We start from the raw sequence: 24,669 nt of genomic DNA, 5'->3' as shown, positions 1-24,669 counted from the left end.
GCCTTGATCCTTCAGAAGAACAAACACATCTGGACTGACAAAATTCACACACTTTCTAAAGCAATTGATATTTTCTACATATTCTACTTCTAATAAACTTTGTACACAGCAACTCAAAGTTAAGGACTCGTAACAAAAATTATAATTTTATCATAAATATTGGCTCATCAAGTACTCACATACTCAAATATACCTTAACAAAATACTTGGACAATTATTTATTGTGAGTCTCAAAAGCAAGATCATGTGGGACTTCCCTGGTGGTGTGGTTGTTAAGAATCCGCCTGACAATGCAGGGGACACAGGTTCGAGCCTTGGTCCCAGAAGATCCCACATGCCTCAAAGCAACTAAGCCCATGTGCCACAGCTACTGAGCCTGCGCTCTAGAGCCCACGAGCCACAACTACTGAAGCCCGCATACCCAGAGCCCGTGCTCCACAACAAGAGAAGCCACCGCAATGAGAAGCCCACACACCACAATGAAGAGTAGCCCCCACTCACCGCAACTAGAGAAAGCCCGTGGGCAGGAACGAAGACCCAACGCAGCCAAAAATAAAAATTAATTAATTTAAAAAACTGTAAAGTAAGATCATGTGAAATGTCTTTTATTCTATTTATTGAGAAAACAATTTAAATAAATGTTTACATATACATTTACTTAATTTAAATTTTTGTTATTTGTGCGTGACTACTACTGAATTCAATTTTTTGTTCATTATTTATGTAAGTGCTACTGAAAATTATAAAAGTGGTATCTTTTCATTTTGTCTATTGGATAAATTTAGTACTACTAGGTAATGACATAATCTGATACTGGAAAATACAAAAGCCAAGTAATATTTTGACATTTGGATGCTATTACTATCTAGGACTGGTTATATATGCTTAACTAATAAGACAGATAACATTCTGTGAAACATCTGTGTTTATCAGCCAGTTATACACCTAAAATTATTATGTTACCTGAAGTGTTAAGCCTACTGCTGTTCAACCTACTGCTCCGTCTGGATAAAAAGTAACCTCTGGCGGGTTTCCTGGCCCTCAGGTGGAAGCAGATAAGTGCAATTGATGGAGACACTATCAGAGGAAGGACACTCTTGTGCTTTGGAACTAAAATATATAAATGAGACCCAAAAAAATCACAGAAGAAAAATTAGTATGGAAAATTTCAAAGTAACCAAATGAAAGAGGTGGGAGGACGTTAAACTTCTGTCAATGAATAAACCATCCCACCTGCTAATTTCCTCAACTGAGATTAAATCTAAACCACCAGCTTCAATTTTAAATAATAATAGGTACCATTTATTGAAGAAAGAGCTTTACATACATTGTGTCATTCAATTTTCAACATAAACCTATGAGGTATATATTATGGTTTCTATTTTATAAGTAAGAAGATTGAAAGTCAGAGACATTAACGATATGTCTAAAGTCATACACTTATCAGAAAACTAAGATTAAACCTAAGTTTTTCAGGAGACAAAGGTTGTGCTCATAGTCATGGTCCTAGGTTGTCAATTACATCAAGTGCTTCTTAAGATAGAAAACTCCTTAGGACAGAAACAGGCAAATAAACCATAACATCTTTGTACTATTGATAGATTCCAAAAGATTACAGCAGTGATAAAAAAAAAAAGGTTATGAGAGCTAGGTATATTGTTATCTCATGTTTATTTATGGCAATTTCTGTATTACTCTTGTCTTAGTGTAACAAAACCACCAAATTAGAAAATAGATCAACATTCAGTACATCAGAGCACTTCCAAAATGGCAGTTATTTAGGACCTCTGAAAACCTGCTTCTCTATAAAATCAATGAGGAAGAACACTGGCAAAAATCATCAAAATCAACTCTTCCAGAACTGTGAAATTAACTAAAGACATGCAACAATCCATTAAGTGTTTATTCAAGAAAAACAGATGAAAATAGATAAGAAAAGCAAATTTAGTAGCATTTTAACTTGCCCTAATCCTCTTCCCAACCTTGCAATAGCCTTGAAAACCAACAGCTTCACAGCAATGGTAGCTGTGAAACCCTTGAGCCTGGAGAGGGCAGAATGGGTTTGGAACTCCCCCTCAAAAAGCCCTAAGCCCCCAGAATAGCACTATTTGACATAACAGCTCCCTAAAAAGCACCATTCTCAAGGTATGTCTTTATTTGACCTGATGCAGAGGGCACCCTATGAAAATTGACCTTTGTCATTTGTCAAAAACAATAAACAATGTTTAATGTCAATTAATGTGGCAATTGTTTAATGCAGCAGCTGCCTGAAGTGGTATTTCAGTTAGGACTAACACGAGGACAACCAAAAAAACTTAAAAGGAAAAACTGGGTAATGAAGTATCCATAGGGGGCTTTGAAAAGCTCTGACATGTTACTGGAATCTAGAAGGCCACATCACATTGAGGGTTGTGTGCATGCCCAGGAAGGCCTAAGAACATACTAATCTCTCACCTCTGACTGACCATGAGGCTCTGCACAAGCAGAAAGTTAAAGCTAAGGTAAAGTTATAAACTGCCCATCAGAGCATTCAAGATATGCCCCAACACGCACATACAGCCTCTCAGCAAAGGTTGGGAGATTTATCCACACAAAGCATTTAAGGAAATCTCTGTCCAATCATGAGCTGACCACTAGGCTAACCAAGTGGAGACATCAGTAGTCAGACACAACAAAGAACACAGACTTTATATAATTATTCCAGGAAAGTCACAAACAAACAAATGTCAACAAATAGCAACAACAAACCCTGAAGGTGGTAGGAATCTAATATCCAAAATTATCACACTGTATTACTTAAAATGTTCATTTTTCAACAAAAAAGTATAAGACACTCAAAGAACCAGGCAACTATGGCCAATACACAGGGAGAAAAAGCAATCCATAAAAACAGTTCCTGGGAAACACAGATTATGGACTCACTAAACACAGACTTCAAGTCAGCTAATATAACTACATTAAAAGAATTGTTAAAAACCATATCCAAAGAATCAAAGAAAATTATTAGAAAAATGCTGCTACCTCACATCATATACAAAAATTAACCCAATATATATTATAAACCTAAATTTAAGAACCAAAATTATAAAACTCTTAGAAGAAAACATAGGAGAAAATCTTTGTGACATTGGATCAGGCAACGGTTTCTTAGATAAGATATGAAAGGCACAAGCAACCAAAAAATATATATATACATATATATAGATAAGTAGATGTCATTAATATTAAAAATGTTTATGCTCAAAAGAACACCTCAAGAAAATGAAAAGACAACCCACAGAACAGAAAAATATATTTGCAAATCATATATATAACAAGAGATCTGTATCTAGAATACATAAAAGAACACTTACAAGTCAATAACAAAAAGATAAATTCCCAATTTAAAAATGGGCAAGATTCTAAATAGACATTTCTTCAGATATATAAATGGCCAACAGGCACATAAAAAAATACTTAATAAAATTAGTTATCAGATAAGCACAAATTAAAAACACAGTGAGGTACTGTTTCATGCCCACTAGGATGGCTATAATCAAAAAAGATGTACAATAACAAGTGTTGGCAAGTTTATGGAGAAACTGGAAGCCTATAGATACCTAGTGTGAATGCAAAATGGTGTAGCCACTTTGTAAAACAGTTTGGCAGTTCCTCAAAAATTAAATACAGAGTTGCCATATGAACCAACAATTCCTCTCCTAGGTATATTCCCAAGAGAACTGAAAACGTATGTCCACACAAAAACCTGTATATGAATATTTATAGCAGCAGTATTCATAATAGTCAAAAGGTTAAAATAGTCCAAATGTCTATCAACTGCTGAATGGATAAACTAATGCAGCATATCCACGTAACAGAATATTATTCAGCCATTAAAAAGGAATGAAGTACTGACATATGGTACAACGTGAATGAACCTTGAGCACCTTATCCTGAACATAAGAAGCCATAACATAAAATACGACATATTGTATGATTCCTTCTGTATGAAATTTCCAAAACAGACGAATCCATCAAGGCAGAAAGTAAATCAGTTGTTGCCAGAGGCTGAGGGGAGGGACGAATGGAAAGAGATTGCCAATACATGGGATTTTTTTTTTTTTTTTTTGTAGTAATAAAATGTGAAAACTCTTCCGGGATTAGATAGTGATGATGGTTGCACAACTTTTGAGTATACTAAAAACTACTGAATTGTACAGCTTAAATGGGTGAATTGTATGCTATGTGAATATCTCCAAAAAAACTTGTTATTTTTAAAAGAATAAAATGCATTCATGTTGCTGTGGCCTTAGACCTTGGCAGAGGACAAATTGGGGCCCCAGGGTTCCGAGCCAGAAGCTGTTATCCCTCCCGCGCCCCTGCACCCCGCCACTTCAGACTCTTGGAAGGCCATAGTTTGGGGGCCCACCCACATGCAGTTCACTCCCAGGCACGGCATTCGGCCAGAGCACCTTTCCCCTACCTGTTCAGACTTCAGGGTGAGGCGCCACTGCTCTGTGACTCTGACTAGAGGGGGCTGAGGAGCCCCCAGAACATTAGGGACTGCATGACAGGTGGTGTGAGCCAAACGCCTACGGACCAGTCTGAAGGGAAGAACCGTCGGCCCTGTGGCACCGACCCGTCTCTCACCGCAGGGCCTCCCTGACGCGCCGCCGTACATCTCCCGAGATCCCGCGAGAACGGGTTTCCTCTCAGAAGCGAGATCCCGCGAGATCGGGTTTCCTCTCAGAAGCGAGATCCCGCGAAATCGGGTTTCCTCTCAGAAGCGTGGAGGCCGCGGCGGGGCGGGGCCTGGTTCTCACATTCTCTGAACCCCATGGCGCTCAGTGGGTACCAGGTCAGCCTGCCCCTCTGTTAGGACCCTCACTTACTGCCCCACACACACCCAAAGTCACGTACCTCACCCCGCAGGCTCCAACTGTGCCATGTTTGCCTTCCTGGGAAACTGCACACTCCACCCACTCGTACTTGGCTTTGGTCCCAGCCCTGGCCTCATCTCTCGTCCCTCCAGCATCCTACATGGGATTCAGACAAGAGAATATCTCCCGACGGAGGGACTTGGGCGAAGGAGCCAGCTCCCCCATCACCGGCTGCTGTTAGATGGGTTGTGTCGCAAAGAGAGAGCAATGCCCGGAGGCGGCTCTTCAAGGCAAGTGCTCTAGGACAGAGATGGACAGTCTCCTGTGATGAATTTTAGACGCTTCGCAGCTGTCAGGAGAAACAACTAGCCCTGAGGATATTCGTGAATGTCTGGGACTTTGTTGTATTTTTGTGTGAGAGAGTGAGTGTGTGCGCAGACCTGGGGCCCATATGGGATTGGCTGTACTTTCCCCACCCTCACACCCTTTAATTCTTTTTTTACTCCCCTTGCAGCGTGAAGTGCACTAATTTGAGTGTCTTTCTCTTTGTCCAAAAGAGTGTCCAGATAAGCCCAAGGTGCCTAGGGCTGTAGGCTGTGTACTCCTTAGTATATACACCTTGGATTCAGGGAGTAAAGGCCGTTTATTTCTTTGGGCTCAACTTGTGCTGAAAAGGCCATTTCATTCAATGGTATCGCCGCCCAGGTCTAGTAGTGAGACTTTCCTCTGCCATAGTTCAGGGCATCAGGCTGTTGTTTTGGAAGGTTGGTGTGTGTCAGTGAAATGTAGACACCCTGTAGGCTGTAGATGTGACGAGCCTTTCTCTAGGGTGTGAGGGTGGGGAGAGTATGACCAATCCCATATAGGCCCCAGGTCTGCGTGTGTTCAGGCAATCACAGAGCTTGGGTGCCCCTCTTTCAACTATTGGAGGCACTAGGCAGGTGAGGGTGACGCCGTCTATGGTTTGCATGGATGTAGAGGCAAGTGGTCTTTGGAAGGCACCGTACCCAGGTCTGCCAGAAGAGAAGAAAGATATGGCACAAGCTGACAGCATTGGGTATTATCAGGCGGGCTCCTGTTTGGGTCCTCTGCCTGCCTGCCATCTAATTTTCTAATTTCAGAGTAAAATGGCACGTTCAAGTTGCTGCAGCCTTAGACCTTGATAGACGTCAGATTGGGTTCCCAGGGTTCCATACTAGAAGCCTGGGTGGCTGCCCAGGGTCCTTCAGGGTCTTGGAAGGCTATAGATTTGTGACCTGAGTATGTGCAGTTCACTCCCCAGTTTTGGCTTAGGGAGATCCCTCCCATGTACAGCACTTGGGCCAGAGGTAGAGAGAGAGAGAGAGAGAGAGAGAGAGAGAGAGTGTGTGTGTGTGTGTGTGTGTGTGTGTGTGTGTGTGTAGTGTGTAGTGTGTGTATGAATATTGGAGAAAACCTAGTAGAGCTAAGACACCAAAAACTCAGGAGGAAGCAAAAATCACAAAAGAGAGTACCCCACCACAATAGTGAGTTTTTTCTTAGAAACACAAAACAACTTCCTGATCATAAACAGTGAGTGCAGGGAGAAAAAGTGGGCCTTAGAAAGGAGGGTGATTCATTTATTACTTAATTCTACTCCAGGGAGAAAACAGAATGAGTGCTAACACAAGTGAAATGAGACATTGGCCCAGGTAACTTACACCGTCACAAGGGACAAAGAGTCTCCTCATAAAAAAAAAAATCCATCTAACAAAAATGCCACCCAGTCATCAGACTTAATTCCTACTTCACAAAACCATAAAAGCTCTAATAGAAACCTGCAATCACTGTTCTTAGACTAGAGACCCTCAGTCAGAGACTATCAGGATAGCTACTAATAAGATTATGGTAGGCCCTAACCTATAAATACAAATGGGCAATCAAAAATTACCAATAATTAAAATGGACAAACAATGTAAAAGAAAGAAATATAAGAGAGGAATAGAACTCAGATACAGAACTAATCACCAGGGGTCAGAATTAACACAGAAAAAAGTAGAAATTTTTAAATTTTTAAAATAATTCTCAGAAAGTTTTGAGAATATTGCCTCTGTACTTAAAAAGTAAAAGAAAATAAATGATAAGCTACAATAAAAGAGAATAATTGAATCTTTCAAAACATATTTGCTAAAATTAAAATTTAATAAAATGGCTGAATAACAGAATAGATTTAGGTGAAAATTAGTTACTAAACTGAGAGATTCAAATATGGGATTATCCCATAATTTAAGGCAAATGGAGAAAGAAATCATAAGAAATAATGATTTTTAAAATGTAAGCTAGGGCTTCCCTGGTGGCACAGTGGATGAGGGTCCATCTGCCAATGTGGGGGACACGGGTTCGGGCCCCAGTCCGGGAGGATCCCACATGCCATGGAGCAACTGGGCCTGTGCTCCACGGCTACTGAGCCTGCACTCCAGGGCCCACGTGCCACAACTGCTGAGGCCCCTGTACCTGGAGCCTGTGCTCCGCAGCAGGAGAGGCCGCCGTGGTGAGAGGCCCACGTACCACAATGAGGAGTGGTCCCCACTCGCCACAACTAGAGAAAGCCCATGCATAGCAACAAAGACCCAACACAGCCAAAAATAGATAAATAAAATAAAATAATAAAATGTAAGCTAGATCCAGAAATTCCAGAAACTGTTAGAAGTTTGAACTGAATAGGAAAAAGAGACTAGAAGGAGAAAATAATTAAATTACTTATTTCCCTTAACTGAAAATTCAAATCTTTAGATTGATAGGCCCCTAAAAAGCTAAAAATGAGAAATGAAACCATACATAATGAAACTGCACAAGTATATTACACAGTCTGTCTAGTATATAAGATGGAGTTCTCAATAAATGTTTAAAAACTTTTAAAAATGCAAAAATTTTAATGAATGAGAAACAAACTAATGATAAGGAAATGCTAACAAAAAGAAAGCAAAAGTGATAACATAAATATTGGAAAAATAGCGCTGAAGGGAAAAACATCATTAAATATGACATGACAAAAAATGATATTTTAGGGCTTCCCTGGTGGCGCAGTGGTTGAGAGTCCGCTTGCCAATGCAGAGGACACGGGTTCGTGACCAGGTCGGGGAGGATCCCACGTGCTGCGGAGCGGCTGGGCCAGTGAGCCATGGCCGCTGAGCCATGGCCGCTGAGCCTGCGCGTCCGGAGCCTGTTGCTCCGCAACGAGAGAGGCCACAACCAGTGAGAGGCCCACGTACCGCAAAAAAAAAAAAAAAAAAAATGATATTTTATACAGTTAAAAGACACAATATATTAAGATGTTACAACAGTAATGAATATTAATGTACTTAATTATACATATTTAAAATATGAAAATCAAAAGCTATTAGAAATAGGAGAAGGTAGTTTCTGTCTCAGGGAATATGGGGCAATAGATATTTGAAGGACCTTCCACTACAAAACATTTAGATCCAGGGTAAAACTTTTTACTTTCAGGAAACTTCTTTCAGGAAATTAAGGAAAACTCCAAGAGGAAAAGAAAAATAAAGCTATAACTGAAAGAGAAGCAGTAAATTCTAGGAAAATGTGAAAGGTAGGGGTGCCTGAAGGATAAATGATGTACCAGGACTGCACCAGGCCTTGGTTCCCAAGTGAACCAAGATGACCACATTCTTGGTTTAAAGTCACTAGTATCCTCTAGTCTCTAGAAGAAATATTAGTAAATATATCCTAGGGGGAAAACATCATCAATTTAGTCCTTAAGATTTCCATAAATTCAGATCAAACCTAGATGAGCCTACAGTCAAGAAAATATAAACACTGAAGGAAATAAGTTTCTATGAATGAATCTCAGCATCAGTAATAAACACAAATTTGAAAACCCAAGAACTTGAGGTATAAAAATATCAGATATACAATGTAAAAGAACTTGTATAAGATAGTTGAAGAAATTTTTTTTAATGGAACTACCAAACTGAGCAAGCAACAAGAGACTATCTAGAGTGACCAGCAGATTTTTTTAAATAAGCAAATAAAATTTTGGAAATATAAAATTGTTGAAATATATATATTATTAAAGCAGCATTTTAGACACTGATGAACATAATTAATGACAACACAGAAAATAAATAGAAAATATGAAAGAGAAATCAAGAGACCTAGGTGATAAAACAAGAAGGTCCAACATGCATCAAATCAAATTCCCAGGAGAGAATGAAGAAAGTAGAGGACAGGCACTATTGAAGAGACAATGACAGAGTTTTCTAGAACTGATGAGAGATATGAATGCACAAAGACAAACATAATGTATTCCAAATAGGATAAGAAGAAATTCACACCTTGAAAGGTGTAATGCATCTGCAGTACACAAAAGAAAAAGAAACTGATTAACATGTAGATAAATCTAACTAAAATAGTCTGTATTAGATAATAATAATAATGTCTAATTTTGAAGGTTAAACAAAGACACAGTTATGAATTTTCTAGAGTGTTATTCAGGAATTCAAGTGTACTTTAAATGTAGAGGAAGGGTGTTAATATATGAACGTTAGATTTTTGCTTAAATGTACATGTGACAATATCAGGGATAAGGATTAAAAGAATAGAAATAGAAAATACAACTTCAAGCCCCTAGAGAAAAAATGAAATAAGAAAAAAGAACTGGGCTTCCCTGGTGGTGCAGTGGTTGAGAGTCTGCCTGCCGATGCAGGGGACACGGGTTCGTGCCCCGGTCTGGGAAGATCCCGCATGCCACGGAGCAGCTGGGCCTGTGAGCCATAGCCGCTGAGCCTGCATGTCCGGAGCCTGTGCTCTGCAACGGGAGAGGCCACAACAGTGAGAGGCCCATTTACCGCAAAAAAAAAAAAAGAAAAAGAAAAAAGAACTATAACAAACTCTGAAAAAAGTAATGAAAAAAGAAAAACAATAAACATGTCTAAAGCTGAATGAATGGAAAGCAAATAGTAAGGAAAAAAAATTAAAGATATAAAGGATTTGAATAACTGTTTAAGTTCAATTTAATAGATCCATATAGCAATATAGAATTTTGAACCCAGTAGTGAATTCACATTATTTTCAAATAGAAATGGAATATTTACATATACTAGAGTGCCAGATAGGATTAAGTCAGGAGACAAAACCCACACAGTCACAGTAGGCCTCAAAGGAAATATCAACAAAATTTAAAAATAAGAACTTAGACCACACTTCAAGAAAAAAAACAAAAAACTATAAACTAAAAACAAAATGCTCTATCTCACTACTTATCAGGGAAGGAAAATTCAAGCATCAGTGTATTAGTTTCTATTTCTGCTGTAGCAAATTATCAAAATTTAGTAGCTTAAAACAACACAAATTTATTATCTTACAATTCTATAGGTCAGAACTCTAACACAGATCTCAACTGGCTAAAATCCAGGTGATGGCAGGCTGCCTTCCTTTCTGGAGGCTCTAGGGAAGCATGTTTTCTCTTTATTCAGGGTGTTTGCAGAATTTGGTTCCTTGTGGTTATCAGACTGATGTCCTGGTTTTCTTGATGGCTATAAACTGAGGGCAGTTCCCAGCTTCTAGAAGCTACCATATTTCCTGGCTCACAGTTACCTACTTCCATCTTTAAAATCAGTAACTGTTGGTCAAGTCCTCATACTGCATTTCTCTGACCCTCTCTTCTGCCTCCCTTTTCCACTTAAAAGCTTGGGCAGACCAGAGGGCAGAGAGCAGAAGCAGGAAAAACTACAATCCTGCAGCCTGTGGAACAAAAACCACATTCACAGAAAGATAGACAAGATGAAAACGCAGAGGGCTATGTACCAGATGAAGGAACAAGATAAAACCCCAGAAAAACAACTAAATGAAGTAGAGGTAGGCAACCTTCCAGAAAAAGAATTCAGAATAATGATAGTGAAGATGATCCAGGACCTCGGACAAAGCATGGAGGCAAAGATCGAGAAGATGTAAGAAATGTTTAACAAAGAGCTAGAAGAATTAAAGAACAAGCAAACAGAGATGAACAATACAATAACTGAAATGAAAAATATACTAGAAGGAATCAATAGCAGAATAACTGAGGCAGAAGAACGGATAAGTGACCTAAAAGCTTGGGCAATTATATTGGGACTCACCTGGATAGGAAAATGAGGATAATCTCCCCCATCTCAAGCTCATAACTTCAATCATGTTTGTAAGGTACAATTTGTTAAATTCTGAGAACTAGGATGTGGGAATCTTTGGGGGCCATTATTCTGCCTACCACAGTCAGATAGGAACATACACAAAAAAAGACTGACAACATCTAATGGTGGTGAGGATGAAGGAAAACAGTATTTGTGTGTGTGTGTATATATATATTATATATATAATAATATATATATTAGTGTGTGTATATATATTATGTATATAATTATATTTATATATATATATATATGTTAATAAAACATTTTAAAGCCCAATTGGATGATATGGATCTAATTTCAAATGTAAGTTTTGGCTTGTGAGTCCAATTCTAGGATGTGCTCCCAAAGAAATACTGGCACATATGCACAGAGATACTGGATGTTTTTGTAGCACTCTTTGCAAGAGCAAATATTCTAAAGAGTCTAAATTTCCACTCATATGGTAATGATTAAATAAATTATGATACATCTATAAAACTTAATACAATGCAACTTTTAGGAGAATGAGGCAGAAGTTTCTGAATGTACTGATGTGGGAAAAAAGTAGAAATATGCATCAAAAGACAAATTGTTCCAGACTTCCCTGGTGGTCCAGTGGTTAAGACTCCATACTTCCATTGCAGGGGGCATGGGTTTGATCCCTAGTCAGGGGAACTAAGATCCTACAGGCCACATAGAGTGACCCCCCCCAAAAATTGTTCAGTACGTATAATGAAAAACAGCTAAAATAAAGTCTGTCTCTTTGAAATTTAAAAATACTCTCCTAAATTACTTACATTAAAGAGGAAATTGAAAATGATATTAGAGATTATTAGATTACTGACAAAATTTATGTGATGGGCAAAGAAACACAGCAAAAAAATCATAGCCTTAACTGCATGTATTAGCTGACAAGAAATAATTGAAAATAAATAAACTAAGCATTTAATACAAGAAGTCAAATTATAGTAAGAAAACCAACTTAAAATAAATAGTTGGTATTTATTAAGATAATAGAAAAATTAATGAGTTAAAAATAGAAAAAAGCAGAAATAATTTTAAAACTAGTTCTTCAGAAACAAAAATTTTAGAAAATCCTTTTTAGAAAAATGGTATCAATAAATAAAATTAGGAACAAGAAAAGGAACATTGTGAGATAATTTTTAAAGGCAATAACATAGAGATTGATTCCACAAGGTTTGGGGTAGGGGGAGTTAGATGAGCGGACAATTATAGAAAATTTCCCAGAAAGGCTTAAGCTACAAAATTTGAGTTTAAAAAGAGATAGGAAACCCAAATTAAACAATACTGAAAAAAATGTACTGAAAGTATAGTCAATATCTACCCTTCCCCCAGAATGCACAAGGCCCAGTTTTATTGGTCTATTCTCCCAAACTTAGAAAGAACAGATAACTCCTACATTATTTAAAATTATTCAGAGAATAGGAATAAAGATGAAAAGCTATCAAACATTGTATCAAAATTATTGTTTACAAAGAAACAATAGATTTCTATTTAAATAGACTAGAATAGATTCCTCTTACTCGTGAACAGAGATTTTAATAATGATAAATAAATATTGGCAATCAGGCCCAGGATTGTATCATGTTAGGGTTTATTACAAAAAAGAAAAGTACTTCATTAAAATGTCTATTCATGTAATTCAAATCAATAACAGACTGGCTTAAAAAATATGACTGTCTTGAAGTAACAAAACATTTTATGTAATTTCCCCAGCTGGTGGATGCAATCTGAGGCATCATCTATACGCACAACATGCAGGATGATTTCCACAATGTCACTCCGTATAGACTAAGGAATACACATTTGGGAGGAAAGGGGAAACAGGTATGCCAGTAGTTAGCAAAGGGAGAGATGGCGTAATCCTTCCAACATGTCACAGGGAGGCCAACCACCCCAGGGCACAGCTAGACGAGAGTATATGTAGGCTATTCCAGTGCAGGCACGTTAACCCCCACCCCTGCACCCACCTCCATATCCTCATTGTTCTTCCTTATAATTCAGGCATGAAAGTCAAGGTTTGGGGTAGGGAGAACACACAGGCTGCTTAGCATCAGGCTCTCTGGATCTGAGGTGAAAGCAGTTAATAGGAATTACCTGGGAAGGTCAGCCATCTGTCTTACTGGAGACCTTGGGGCAGTAGAATGCTGCAGTCCCTCTTGCAAAGGGACAGTCGTGAGGGGATGAAAGCTGAGTTCTCTCCTCCTGAAGTAGGGGAGGCATTCTTGCCCCAGCTAGCCTGATGTCCAAGCAAGCCCACCTGAACAACAAGGTCTCCTTTGCACAATTCTGCTTGTTGCCTCACAAAAATTCAATTACAATGCATGACTTTTCAAATCTTCATGAACTTGAATAGAAAAAAAAAATTCTGTTATTTTATTGGGGAGAATCTATCAAGAACCTGAAGCAAGCTTCATATTTAATAAAGATCAAAGGCATTCCCTATTGAAAGCAGGAATAAGACAAGGAGGTCCTTGCTTTTAACATTTCTGGACACCTTCTTAATCCAGTAGCAGCAAGAGAAAGATAATATTTTTAAAAGATAAGGTTGTCAATACTTGGAGATATGATTGACTACCTAGAAAAGAGAGGTTTCTGAAATAGTGATCATTTTATTTCTTAATCTAACTGATGGTTATGTGATATGTCTGCTTTGTAAAAGTCATCAAGCTTTTTATTTACAATCTGTGTACTTTATGTATGTACCCTATCCTTCAGTTTTGCTTCAAAGACGAAGCATAAAAATCAAGAAATAACCATGCATATAGATGGATATTTAGTATTAAATAAAATTAACATTTCAAATCAGTGGTAGAAAATTGACATCTCAGTAAATAATGTTGAGACAGCTATCTACTAAGGGAAATTTTGATTTAGATCACTTACAGTTAAATAAAGTTATAGATGGATGAATGATCTGAACATTAAAATCTATAAAACTACTAGAAGAAACTCTAGGGAAATATTTTTATAATTTTTGAAGAAGTTCTATATTAGCAAGTCACAAAGTCTAAGAAAAAATTGATAGATTTAGCTACAAGGTACCAGAAGCAAAGAAAAGATAAGTGACAATGAAAAATATTTACAACATTTATAGGAGAAAAATTAATAACATCAGAATTTTTTTTTTTTTTTTTTTTTTTTTTTTTGCGGTACTCGGGCCTCTCACTGTTTTGGCCTCTCCCGTTGCGGAGCACAGGCTCCGGACGCGCAGGCTCAGCGGCCATGGCTCACGGGCCCAGCCGCTCCGTTGCATGTGGGATCTTCCCGGACCGGGGCACGAACCCGTGTCCCCTGCATCAGCAGGCGGACTCTCAACCACTGTGCCACCAGGGAAGCCCAACATAAGATTTTTTTAAAGAGTGCATAAAAATCAATAAGAGAAAGACAATTCAATTTTTTTTTTAAAGAGCAATGATATGAACTAGAAATTTACAGAAAAAGCAATACAAATGACCAACACATATAAGTAAATATGTTCAGTCTCATATATTGAATGAAAAAATTGAAACTGGTAATATAATATCGTGTCTTACATAACAGATTGATCCAAATGAAAAATTTGGCAATATACAATGTTGTTAAGATATGGGGGAACACGAGTTATTAAGAGGTATACAAATTTATAGAAATTTTAGAAAGCAATTCAGCAGTATGTAGCAAATTTAAAATAGGCATACTCTTTGAGACAACATTCACGTTTAATACTATTCCACAAAAATACTAGTACAAATGAACAAAAGAACAAAATATTTATTGTTTGTAATAATAAAATATTAAATATATTCATCCCACTAGTAATAATTAAATCATATATATTTAAGTCATTAAAAAATAAGGGAGCCAATACGTACAAACAGGGTAAGATGAAGAGAGAAAGAAGGTCAAATAAAATATATAGTCCCATCAATGATGAAAAGAAAACTACACACGTTGCTGGGATTTTGAGCAGAGCCTATCAACGCCAACTCTTCCCTACTTAGAGAACATTAGAAATTAAGAGATAAGATCAAAGAGATGTAGGTAGAGAAAAAAAGTATCATCTTTATGCTGCAACTATAACTGACAAGATATCAAATGGAGCTTCTACTTTAATAGAGTAGTCACGTGGGAAAGAAACTGATAATAAGTAGGTGAAAAATAAACGATTCTCTCAGATGTTGATGAGTGCTTTGAGAAAAAAACATAACAATAGAAAGCTTAAGGGTTGGGATTGGGACAGGAGGAACTACTTTAGGTTGGGTGGTCTGAGAAGGCCTCCTGCAGAGTTCAAAATGCAAGGACTTCATTTTACAAGATCTGGGAGAAAAATGCAGAGGACCTAAGGCGCAACAGAGCTTGTTGAGTTAAAGGAAAAAAGCTAAGACAGTATAACTAAAACAAAGCGAATAAGATGTTGATAGTCAAGAGATAAAATTTTTTAAAGTAGACAGGAAACACACCCTATAGGGCATTTAGGTGTAGGTATGTATTTGGTTTTTATTATAAATACAATGGCAGGGTTTTGAATTCAGGCTTGATATAATCAAATGTAACATTCCAAAAGGACCATTTCACTGCTGGATGCGAAGTATAAGGACCACTTCACTGCTGGCAAAAAGAAAATCCGAAGGACCAAGGGCAGAAAAGCCCCACTTAGTGACTTCTATACTGTGGAGGCAAGAGTTGATAGAGGTTGCTCTACGAACTGTGGAAATAAATGAAAATAACCAACTGAGAAAAGCAAAGGCTATTTATTCAGAGCTTGCCATAGCAAGGGAGCTTGCCACCATCACTTTCATTTTGGCAGATTCAACGGCAGGCAGAGGAATGGGAAAAGCTTTGTTGCCCTGGGGAAGCTGTAGGTGGGTTAATGAGAAGTAAGTTATCCTGTGTGATTGGTGCATATTTGACTTTCTCTGGTTAGTCTTAAATTAAAAGCAGGAAGAAAAATTAGGGAAGGTGTCAGTTGTTAATGAAGTCTCAGCCATTTGGGGCTGATTGTCACAGAAGTAATTTTTTATTTTCTTGGATTGTTTCTAGAGATAGAATTCTGGCTTCCTGCAAGTCTGACTTGCAGCAGGCTGGCTTACAGGGCTGTTTATTGTAGATAAGGGGTTAGTTTCTTGGGCAGGTTGCTTCAGGTTATGGGTCAAAGTTCTATTATTTGGTCTAGCCATTGGCTGGTTTTATATTGTCTCTCTAGTGGTAGTAGTTGAAGAGGGAAGTGACTGGATTCATGACATTATCTGGCTGTGGACCTGTCAAGACTTGTTAATATATTGGAAGTAGGAGGGTTAGGAAAAAAGAAGACTCTGGAATCACTCCTAGTCTATAGCCCTAACAATCAGGTGTGATAGGTAGTTACTCTCAGAATCAAAGAAGTGAAATGTAGCCTGGGCCACAAAGTGGAGCACTTACATTCAGAGCAGGGGTCAGAAAAGTTTTTCTGTGAAAGGCCAGATAGTAAATTTTCAGCTCTGCGGCCATATGGTTTCTGTCTCTTTTGCGGCCATATGGTCTCCTCAACTCTGCTGTTGCAGGATGAAACAGCCATAGACAAAATATAAATGCAGGTGGCTGTGTTCCAATAAAACTTTATATATGAGCAATAAAATTTGAATTTCATATAATGTTCTTTTGGTTTTTCAAACACTTAAAACATGAAAACCATTCTTAACTCACATGCCTTACAAAAGTAGACAACAGGAGGGTTGGGTCCGAGGGCCATAGTCTGCTGACCCCTGATCTAGAGTCAAGGATTGTTAGGTGCATATAGTAAACATCGCGTAATGACTTAATACAAATTATTTTATAGTTCTCACAACTCTATGATGTCAGAACTCATACCATTTTAATAATTAGGTAACTGAGTCTAAGAGATAAGTAACTTTTGCAAGGTCGCTTGCCTCATAAGTGGCAATAACATTTGTTACTGAACTAACAACATTTGCCTTGGACTCAGTGTAAAACCTTTCCTGCCATTTTCCAAGCAGGTAACTTCAACACACTTGGCCTTTCTCAGCTTTAGTTTCCACAGTATTAAGAATGATAGTAATATATATTTATCTTTCTATGGTTGTTGTGAAACTCAAATAAAATAATCCACTTTGTAATGCATTTTATAAATTGAAAGGTTATATCTCTCCTCTTTCCCCAACATAGCCACATGGTTTGCTCCTTCATGTCTTGCAGGTCTTTGCTTAAATTTTACTACATCAAAGAGCTTTTTCCTGACCATCCTATTTAAGCTAGCACCCCCTATATTATGATGCTTTTTCTTCAAAGCACTTTTCACACTCTGATACATTGTACCTTTATCTGATTATTTATTGTCTGTCTTCCCACACAAGGACACCATTAGAAGCAATAAGAGAAAAGTGACTGTTTAAGCTCCTGCTATATCCCCAATGCCTGGAACAGTGCCTGATAGAAATAGATTCTTAATAAATAATTATTGGATTGATGAATACAGACATGTAAGGCATAACTTTGTTATAATTTTTTTCATTGTAGCAAAAACTCTAGTGGAAAATCTTTCTCACTGCACACATTCTTTTAAAAGAGGACAGTAGACACAGCACTAAAGTAGCTATGAAAATAAGCATTATAAGTACTAGAACTTTCCTGCTTCCAAAAAAGAACTCCTCTACAGTCTATTTTATTTTTAAGGGGAAATTTGTTGACTTTACTTTGAAGAGTTAAAAGAACTCTTGAGTTTCAGGGAACTGTGTCAGATGAATTCATAATACAATTGTCCCCCCTCATTTGCTGTTTCACTTTCCACAGTTTCAGTTACCTGCAGTACACCATGGTCCAAAAATATTAAATGGAAAATGCCAGAAATAAACAATTCATAAGCTTTAAATTTTGTGCCATTCTGAGTAGCATGGTAAAATATCACGCCATCCTGCTCCATTCCACCCAGGATGTGAATCATCCCTTTGTCCAGCAAATCACTTAGTAGCTCTCCTCATTATCAGATCAACTGTTGTGGTATCAGTGTTTGTATTCAGGTAACCCTTATTTTACTTAACAATTGTCCCAAAGTGCAAGAGTAGTGTTGCTGACAATTCAGATATGCCAAAGAGAAGCCTTAAAGTACTTCCTTTAAGTGAAAAGGTAAAAGTTCTCCACTTAATAAGGAAAGAAAAAAATTGTATGCCGAGGTTGCTAACATCTATGGTAAGAACAGATCATCTATCCATGAATTGTGAAGGAGGAAAAAGAAATTCATGATAGTTTTGCTGTCACACCTCAAACTGCAAAAGGTGCCACAATGCATAATAAATGGAAAAGGCATTAAATTTGTACCATAAGATATTTTGAGAGAGAGAGAGGCCACATTCACGTAACTTTTATTATAGTATATCGTTATAATTCTTCTATTTCTTTATTAGTTATTGTTATTAATCTCTTACTGTGCTTAATTTATACGTTAAACTTTATCATAGGTATGTACGTATAGGACAAAACAAAGTATATACAGGGTTTGGTACTGTCCACAGCTTTAGACATCCACTGGGGGTCTTGGAATGTAACCCCCGATGATAATGGGGGACTACTGTTACATAGACATTCAGTAAATAAACAAGAAATTTTGTAGTATTAAATGAAAACTATTGGTTGGGTTGGAAGATATCTCTGGAGGTTAATTACCTCATACCTTGACATCTTGTCTGTTACTAGTTGCAGCTACATTCTTGTTTTAACTTTCTGGTCCTAAACCCATTAAGTCATGCTACTTTGGTATAATTCTTAGACATGTCCAGTTTTTCAGGGTTTTTAAATTTTTATTCAATTAGCACTACGCCTCCAATGTCTCCTACTCAACTTCATATATTTGTATATGTGTGTAATTTTCTAGATGTTCCCTGAAACTCTTTTTACCTGTCTCCTATGACTTCCTATTTGTTGATTTACATTTTATTGAAATTTGCTTTCATTATTTTGTTAGTTACTCTTTCATTTCTTGGAATTCAAAATTGCAACATTGAATTATTATATCCATAAATATTTTTGAAAATTTACATTTTAATGATGAAGACAGTCTCATTCACATCTTTTAAGATAAAGATTTCTTTAAAAATCCTAAAGATGCTTTCTCTTAGTTATTGATACTTTTCCCTTTCAGTCATAACCCAGAGATTCACTACATAATCATTTCTTTCTAATATACCTGGAAGAATTTATTTATTATTATCTAAGTATACTTAGATATCTCAGAACAGAACTTGATGTGTAAACTGATGTTGTCTAAAAGAGAAAATAAATAGCAGCAGATTTATCACTATCCTGTTTGAAATTTTTGAATGGGTAATGCCATATTTTGAAACATTGAGAAGCTGCATCCTGTGAAAGTATTAACCACGTTAGAACATTACTTAAAAACCTAATGCTCCAAGTTAAAAATGCATGCAAAGCTATAATGGCTGTAATAACTCTAAGGAAAACCCCTCCAATCGTGGGTATAAAGAGCAACAGAGGTGTAAATATAGCTCAGATTAATAATTTTTATTTTCTAATATTCACTCCCTGAATATGTACATCATCCCAAGTCATACTTAGGTTTGTTTTAAAATGACAGCTACAAAATAAACAGATCCCAGTAGCTTCACAATGAAAGAAATTTAGCAGATATATTCATCCTAGTCCCACTGACAGTTATACTGAGGAGAATAATAATTTATTAACTTTATCAAAGTCTCGTGCCTATTGTCAAGATGGGACAATAATGGCAAACAATGGATGCTTGACCAAATTTAAGTTTTGTTATTTTAAACATTTTATCATGTGCTGATAGGCTGAAACATGAAAAAAGACATAAATTTCAACAGCATGCTTCAGGACACGGGCAGTTAAACATTTGTTTCCTGTCCTTTTTGATGCTTCCTTCCTAGGCAAAGTGAAAACTCTACCTTCATTATATTTGTCTCTAGGTTGACCTCATTCAGTGAATTGGGGCTACCACTGATCAATATCACTCTTTAAAAAATTAACAAAAATTAGAGAATTCTAGTTGTTTCAGCAATAGCTCAACTGTGTCAGTACTTATATTTTGTCTTATGAGCTCAGATTTTTAATTTTCAACTCTTGTGTAACTTTACAGCTGCTTTTTCTGATCCAATTAAATCCATTTGTCCATATATTCATTCAGAAAACGTTTATTGGGAGGGTACTATATGCTAGGCTCTAAACATATAGAGATGAATTTTACCGCTTCTGGCCACAAGAATTGTACAGTGAGAGTAACAAATTGTGTGTGTGTTTGTGTGTGTGTGTGATAATATCAATACAATACCATGTGATAAATGCCAACCATAGTAACAGTAGAGAGCAAAAGATGTTTTTACTTGCCTTGGCAGAATTGGGAAGGTCCTTCACAAAGAAGGTAACATTTCAAATTGCAAGGCAAATAATATTTTGGAAGTCGTAGGGGAGGAAAGAAGTCCAGACAGGAGAAACAGCATGGTCAGAGGCATAGAAATGTATAGGCAACAAAGAGAATTCAATAGGTTTCATAGTTGGAGATGACAGAAAATGTGACTGCAAAGAGATTAACTGACCATTCATCAAGGATGTTCCATAAAGGACTCAAAATTTGGGAGGAAGTTTGAATTCTAAGATCCCTTCCCACTCTATAATAATATCACCTTTATTATAATATAATAATATTACCCATATGGCAGAAATATATATTGTTCTTGCCTCAGTGAGTATTTGTAAAGTGAATAATCAGCTTCTAATTTACTTATTAGCAATTAACAAGTTCACATAAAGAGTTTGATAACACTTTAAGTATCCCTGTACTCACAATAATTGAAAACCTGCTACTATTATTGATGAATCAGTCTTGTAAACTGTTGAAAGCTATTTCCTTTAAGATATTCTTGGAAGGAACATACAGCTTGGTTATCACTTGCCTTAACAGAATGTCTTATGGAGAAATGGGTTGAAAAGTTCTATAATGGCTATATTAAATAAAGAGGTAAAAATGATGGGTTTTGTTGTTATAGTAAAAAAAGTGACTCAATATAATATTAATGGCAGATTTCTCTAGAAAAATGGTGTGATCATGATTACAAGAATCCCAGATATTTTATTCGGACATTTTCAATTTCAAATTGTTTTATTCACAAAATTAAATGTCCCTGAGAAACCCAAATATTCATAAACACATTGCTTAATTGTATCACAGAACTCAACATCTCTATTTTTAAGAATTAGTGTTTGTGATAGTCACCAACCATTCTGTGAAAATAATTTCAGTGTATTCTGCTCAGTTCATACAAAATTAAATTTATAATATTATGTATTTCATTGGCAAATTGAACAGCCTAGCATTTGATCCCAATATCTTGGGAAAAGAAACTCTCTAAGTAACAGTGGTCCTGCCAGAGTTTTCACAATCTAGCCAGATCTCCAAGACCTGCCAAGTTCTAAATGTAGTAGAATAAACACAGGCACACTTTCATGGAGAGAGTGTGCCCGTTTTTAATCATCCCTTTAATCACCTCCAACATCTGCCAGTTTTTCTCTTTCTGAAAGTGCTGCCACTTTAGCATGACCCCCAAGAGGCAGGTGCAATATATAAAAAGCATGGTGTGGTACTTTCCAATTGAGTCCCTCTTGGCTTTCAATTGAATGATGTCCCAGCCCGGTTTGGCTGAGATCAGACAGGTAACTCCTCTCCCCTACCATTCAATTTGACAACACCACAGGAGTACTGGAGTCCTGAAGGCTTTCTAGCAGTTCCTGAAATAAAATAACATAAAGGAGAAATATCTGAACAGGTGGTTCAGAATTCAAAATGACAAAAATAGTGTGATATAGCTGGACACTAATCTACACATGAACAAAAATAAACAAATCAGAAGAACTATGTAAGATTCATCAGCAAATCAGATGCCTTCATATAAAATAGCAATTCTGATTGCATATTAACTGGGGGGGATGAAGTATTGGAGACAGTTTACAAATCAGATAGATTCAAAGAGTGCTCCTACTGGGGCTTGGCTTAGAATAAATCCTGCCTGAGTACCCTGAAATTCTGAGTTTAAATAATCAATTACTATTGATTTTTCACTTTTGTTCTGCCAACATTTGGTTATTCCCTGGGTCACATAGCCTTGCCATTTGAGCTAACGTCAATAAATAATTTATTCATTCATTAGAATCTGTAGAGGTAGATGCAATGCTGAAAAATTACATTTAAGATTTTCTACAGTAAATATCAATCATCTTGTGTGGGATTTTAATGTTCATGACAAATCTGGGTTACAGACACCAACAAGATAAACTTATGTCTTGTGAGGGACTGGCTTTGATTAATTGAATTGCATTACTGCCCGAGAAAAGTGACTTAGAAAGAGTCCAACAATAACTTTTTGGACTTTGTAGCAGGATTATGAATATTAATTTGCTCATATATTAACAATCATGAAGTATTGTCATTATATTCTTTATAATTCTTGAAGGCATCAGATACAAATAGAGTATTATGGTCTGACTTCTATTGGCCAAGTCCATTTCAATGATAAGCTGTTGGTAAGAGCATAGAAGTAAAGATTTCTGTAGGAATATCAAAGTATAATAGCTCCCACTTTGTCTAATGGTACAACTAGTGCTCATGAAACCATCTTGATTAACTAGGAAAAGTTTATTCATTTCTTATTTATTACATTTGCTCTAAGTATTCTCTTTAATTTTTATGCAAAAACACCAGAATGCCTCACAGTGCTTTTCAGTAAGCAGAAAGGTATAGCTCTATCAATCACTTCCAATAATAATATTGGGGTTTTTTTCAGTTGGTTTTTTTACGTATATAAAGATGGTAAATGTTGCTCAGAATATTTTGGTAAATTAATAATGTTCTATTTCATCATATCATTTATCAATTGTTTTTAAAGATGTGTAAGAGTTATTTGTTGATTTCTACCTGGAAACCTCTTTGAAGGTAACAAGTGGTATACAGTCTTAACCACATTCTTACTTTTTTCCATGATTCAGTATGTAAAACTCTTAAATTTATGATTATGGAAACTTCTTGGATCTTCTATATCTTTCTTAATATTATGTAGTGTTTCTATAGTGCTTTTACAATTACAGAATTTTTCTCATCCATTTTCCATTCTATCCCCACATCAGGCATTTCCTCTGTTTTACTCCTGAGGAAACAGATACAAAAAGGTTAAGTGAAACCAAGATGTAAAAACATTACTTGTAGAATTCAAATTAGAACCCGTCATTTTCTCCACTAGATCGCGGTCTCCATTTGTCCTGCTTGAGTTAAACTTTGAGGATAATTCCTCCTATACACTCATTAGTTCCAAACAATGTTACATAAATTCAATGAAGTTTTGGGTACACAATCTCAATCCAGGACAATGAAGATGTGCCATTATGCTCAACTTTTAAAAATTAACTTATGAATATTAATTTATAAAATTAACAAAATCATAGATCATATGAACAAGATTTTCTTCTCCTAAATGAACTATTAATGTAAAGTTGGATTTTCCAAAAATGACCATATATCTTATGTTTCCATTGTAATTTTTTCAAAGGATTTTAAGTTGTGGGGAAGGTTAAGCCTTGAAGAAAATACATAAAACAAATATTTCCCTTAAGTTTCTTTCCATTAGCAACCACTAGGAACCCACATGTGGATATTCCAAATCCATATCCCATCACCAAAAGCGCATATTTTAAGCAATTCTTTAGATTCTTATGGATTTTTGTTCTTTTTCACACCAAGTAATTCATTCCTATATTAAGACTGACATTTTGAATCAGAAGATATTTTTATCAAATAAAAAATTAAATGATTGACTATCTCAACATTTTCATTTTACAAACACAAAATGTCGATTTCAAAGATAGATTCAACAGTGTTTTTTGTGACTCTAAATGATATTTTCTTTCTGCTTTTTCAAAACAGGAAAAGAAATTAAGTGAGGGTTTGTGTGGCATACAAGTGAACACAATTAAGGAAACCCTCATTGTTGTCTTCTGAATAGACTTGTCACATTACTATTCACAGCTTTGTCTAGTGACAGTGGAATATCAAAAAGATACTGAATAATATAGCAAAAATCTATTGTGCTACTGAGATCTAATCTTTGTCTGAATGTAATTGCCTTATTAAAAGATTTGCAAGCTTACTCTTTCTGTGATTCTAAAATAAGCTAAGAAAAACCATGCTGTAAAACTGCAACTATAGTCTCTATGATATGGCAACAGCCTGTAAGTCAAACTGAAAATTAAAACCCCATTCCATGGTTCCCCAACAATGGCATGGATGCTTCTAGTCCTACAATTATCCCTGGTGGTATGAATGGCATTTGGAAGACTTTCTTCCCATGAACTTAGCTTAGAGCGCCTGAGGAACTGCTTATGTAAATACGAGTATCTCATTTAGATTGTAATTTATGTTATGTAGCAGTGTCTGATTCTTCATACCTGTTCATTATAGCTAATAGATTCAGGATAAGCTCTTTTGTCTTTTTCCCTACCCTCTACCCCGAAACACCTTGCTCTAAGCCTTCCTAGGGGGAGAACAGTTTCACTGTTCAGTGGAAGTAAAGAAGTAATTGCACATACTGATGCCAATGCCCATTACAAATTGTCAGCTTTAGTAAATAGTGTAAGTGAATGAATCTTCTTCTACTTTTTTTTTTTTTGCCCTT

This window comes from Delphinus delphis, chromosome 6 (genome assembly GCF_949987515.2).
Source record: "Delphinus delphis chromosome 6, mDelDel1.2, whole genome shotgun sequence".
NCBI classification, from domain to species: Eukaryota; Metazoa; Chordata; class Mammalia; order Artiodactyla; family Delphinidae; genus Delphinus; species Delphinus delphis.
The sequence above is the reverse complement of the archived record's forward strand: the minus strand, read 5'-3'. Positions refer to the sequence as shown.